The 3,779-nt window shown below is 31.5% G+C and overlaps 2 protein-coding genes across 3 annotated transcripts in view; one reads left to right on the top strand and one right to left on the bottom strand.

The window, feature by feature from the left end:
- The window catches only part of LOC111086508 (pituitary tumor-transforming gene 1 protein-interacting protein-like), a 6,643-nt gene extending 3,739 nt beyond the window's left edge, over positions 1-2,904 (bottom strand). The window contains exons 1-2 of one of the 2 annotated variants that reach the window (XR_002611234.1): positions 2,138-2,904; positions 688-740 (exon numbers count right to left, since the gene is read on the bottom strand). The gene's annotated coding sequence lies outside the window, so the exon portion shown is untranslated. Of the gene's footprint in view, positions 1-687; positions 741-1,899 lie in introns of both variants that reach the window. The other variant, XM_022389651.1, reaches the window with a different exon arrangement.
- LOC106462398 overlaps positions 1-3,779 on the top strand; it is a 32,980-nt gene that overhangs the window by 27,342 nt on the left and 1,859 nt on the right. The window lies entirely within an intron of this gene.

The raw sequence follows: 3,779 nt of genomic DNA, 5'->3' as shown, positions 1-3,779 counted from the left end.
TTAACCAACAGCTAACTCTGCATAAATCCTCTGATTCTCTTATTAACCAACAGCTAACTCTGCATAAATCCTCTGATTCTCTTATTAACCAACAGCTAACTCTGCATGTGTCAACTATTTTAACAATTAGACATTTGTAGGAACATATTAAACAGACAGAAAAACTGATGTATTAGTATCTTGTACAAGACACAAGTGACTAACAATATAACTATCTAATTTTTAGCATTTTATAATTGGGCTACATCTGCTATGAGTCAATGACAAATCTGACACATTCCTTCTCTACCTTGTATGAGTCAATGACAAATCTGACACATTCCTTCTCTACCTTGTATGAGTCAATGACAAATCTGACACATTCCTTCTCTACCTTGTATGAGTCAATGACAAATCTGACACATTCCTTCTCTACCTTGTATGAGTCAATGACAAATCTGACACATTCCTTCTCTACCTTGTATGAGCTAATGACAAATCTGACACATTCCTTCTCTATCTTGTTCTCTGTTTAGAACTTCAACTGAAGTACTTTCTTTTAAGATTTATATACTTTTACAAATAATGAGAATTAAGATAATCCGTGATAAATTTTTGAACAGATTATAACTTCACAATTAAGTTTGATTATTGTAGCTCAGTTAATATTAGTTAGAAAAACTTTGATTGAAGTACTTGAACTCTCACCTTTGAACCAGCTTCGATGCAGTTATCACAAGAACCATCATATGTAGAACAATCTATAGATAATTACAAATGGTTAGAAAGATCATAATACTTACAATACTCATGAAAAATTACCTTTAAAGCTAATCTAATAACCTGTGTTGTTTTTTTTTGTATTAGCTAGAGTACCAAGAAATTCGTATTGTAATAGTTTGTACTTTTGTAACCATAATAAAAAAAGCTTCATATTTATATATTTAAACTGTGTAGTCAGTATCAGGGATTGTCATGAATATCAAACCAAGAATACGATTGAAGCCTTATTAAAACTTCTGCAGGACAGATGTAAAAGTTTGTTTCAGAAATGCCCAAACACCATATTAACCAAATATAATGACACAGAAGAAAAATTAAAAAGTTTGAAATAGCACATGATCTAATGAATCACGTGTTTTGGAATATAACTTTACCCAGCAGGCAACATTTTTTTCCTCTCGAGAACAATACTACTGATTTCTATATGATGTAGGTAGATGCTGTACAGCAAGTTGCAAAATGTTTGTTTTAATCATTTAATTGCACGTTAAAAAGAAGTTGAGTAGAAATCAAACAATTAGAAAAACTATATTTATTTACTAAAGAAACCAGTACCTTGGCTATTTGTGCAGTCAATGACTGTGATTCACAAAAAAGAAAACAAAACAAATACACTGCTCTCTGAAGCTTGGCCTTTCCTTAACAAATAGACTTTATTTTTCTAATACTATGTGAAACAGGCCTCAGGCAAACACTTTTTCTTTCTTACTCCAAATAACTAGCTGCATGTTTTACACAAGTAGTTCTAAAGAAAATTAACATTTTTAAAAATTAAGCTTGAGGGTACAGTTTTGTCAAATGATGATAACTGAACTTGTACAGCTTAATATGTGATCAAGGTGATAATATTTATTATAATATGCAAGGTTCTCTTCAGCATTCAAACCAAAGCTAGACAGCAGATCAGTTTAAAAAAATTAAATAATTCATACAATTACAAATAAAAGCTAAAAAAAATGCCTCTTTCAATTCTACTAATATAGATTTATGTATATATATATATTTACAAGTTTTTAGTGATGTCAGAAACAAAGAAATTTGCCAGTGGAAGGAAATCGGAGATTAGTCAAAATATCTTTCTCCTATACCCCTTTAAAATCTCATAACATTTTCAAAGACATTAATACACAATCTTACCTGTAGTTTGAGTAGATTAAATATAGATGTTTCAATATTTTTAAATAAAACTTATCTTATACAACACTGGATATTGATAATTTTGAACTTAAAATAAACACCATTTAATCAATCATTATTACTCAAAATACATATTTGTGGTTAATTTTAAGGAGGTGAGCATGAAAGTATATTATATATTCAATGAGCAAAGCAAAACTTACAAATCTCTAGAACAACAAGCCCACCAGTAACTTACATTTTTCTGTAGACAGTGGCAAAGTAACTGTTGAATTTGAAGTTGGTTTAGCATCCAAACCAAGAAGGACGTGACAAGAACACCGTTAATGTGAACATTACTTGTACTAGCTCTCTTTGAATACCCATTTTCCATCTAATATCATTAACAGACGACAAAGTGAAAGAAACGTCAAGTCCTAATAATGTGTTATCTGAAAGTTTAATTGTTCATAACACATGAAGCAGCTTTTTCCAATCTTAATGTATTGTTGAGAAAAGTTATGGATGTTGAAACTTGACAATTACCTCTTGATTAGACTTTTCTACTGAAAAAAAAAAAAAGAGCTGAAAAATGACAAATATAATTTCAACTTGTGGCCCAGTTCTAAAAATAAAATTCAGATAAGGTACGGTGGCTCATAAGAGCTATCAATCTAGGAAGTAAAAGCAATAGATACAGATAAAAGTTTTATATCGTATTCTTCATTATAATAAGACTCACTTTTCAACAATATTCAAAATGAAAATATCCGAACAGTTCTAGAATAAGATATTCCTGATATTTGTTAAGCTATATATAAGTATACTTGTATGTAGATAATTTAAATTATTCGGAAATTAGATGTAATGAAATGAGAAAAAGTTACAGGTTCTTGTCATTTAAAGAGACTGAGCTATTATTCAGATACAATGACATTGGAGCTCTAGTGCTTACGAGATCTTAGTTCGATATAAAGTTAATTGGTGAGAAAAACATTTTAGGTTAGTTGGAACCAAGCCTACTTGGAGAAAGACTGTGTTTAATACTGTTACGTCTCCCGTTTGTTAATTAACTTTCCATAACTTCGTTCCGACGAAACTTCAGCGACACAAGTCCTTACTTAATAAAACTGGTTTATTCTTTCCGAATATAACTTTACGATACACTTAATTTCAACAATCACGCTAAAACAAACGCTATAACAACGAACGTGCTCAATAATACTCTCTGACTGCAGATCAATTACTCACTGTCTACACACACATTATTCCCCGTCACGTTGTCACCCTCTTTTATATACCAGACTACCCTACATCTAGTAAATGCTAGAGCATTCGCCAAGGTACAGGATAGCTCTAGAAACGTGGCGTGACACTAGTCATGTGACCTCGCTGACGCAACAATACCGAGAAAAAGGTAAAATTTCAACAACTTGTTGTTTTTAGGTTGGAAACAACTTTATATAAATGGGACACTTTGCTCAACTGATAAATCCAGTAATGTGGAGAAAATTCATGTATTTACAAAAATATGATAATTCGTCAATGCTATTCGACAGGAAAACACATATTTGACTGAAACAATGTAGAAGACAGAAACCATAAGTGCCAATGAGAATTGTCAAAATTATCATAGCAGGATAATTTTAACCTTCCTAGTCTGAAGAATACCTACACGAGCTACAAGAACTTACTTATTGTACAGTATCGCAGGGACATTTACCCAAAACAAAACTGTATGAATGTGAGTCACTAATCTAGCAAATGCAGGAGGCAACATTTCACTGGAAGAACCCAACTATTCAAAACAAAACAAAAGTATAAGCTGCCATTGTTGTTGAAATTGTTACGTCTCCGTTTGTTAATTAACTTTCCGTAACTTCGTTCCGACGAAACTTTAG

This window comes from Limulus polyphemus, unplaced genomic scaffold (assembly GCF_000517525.1).
Source record: "Limulus polyphemus unplaced genomic scaffold, Limulus_polyphemus-2.1.2 Scaffold1157, whole genome shotgun sequence".
Classification (NCBI taxonomy): Eukaryota; Metazoa; Arthropoda; class Merostomata; order Xiphosura; family Limulidae; genus Limulus; species Limulus polyphemus.
The sequence above is the reverse complement of the archived record's forward strand: the minus strand, read 5'-3'. Positions and strand labels throughout refer to the sequence as shown.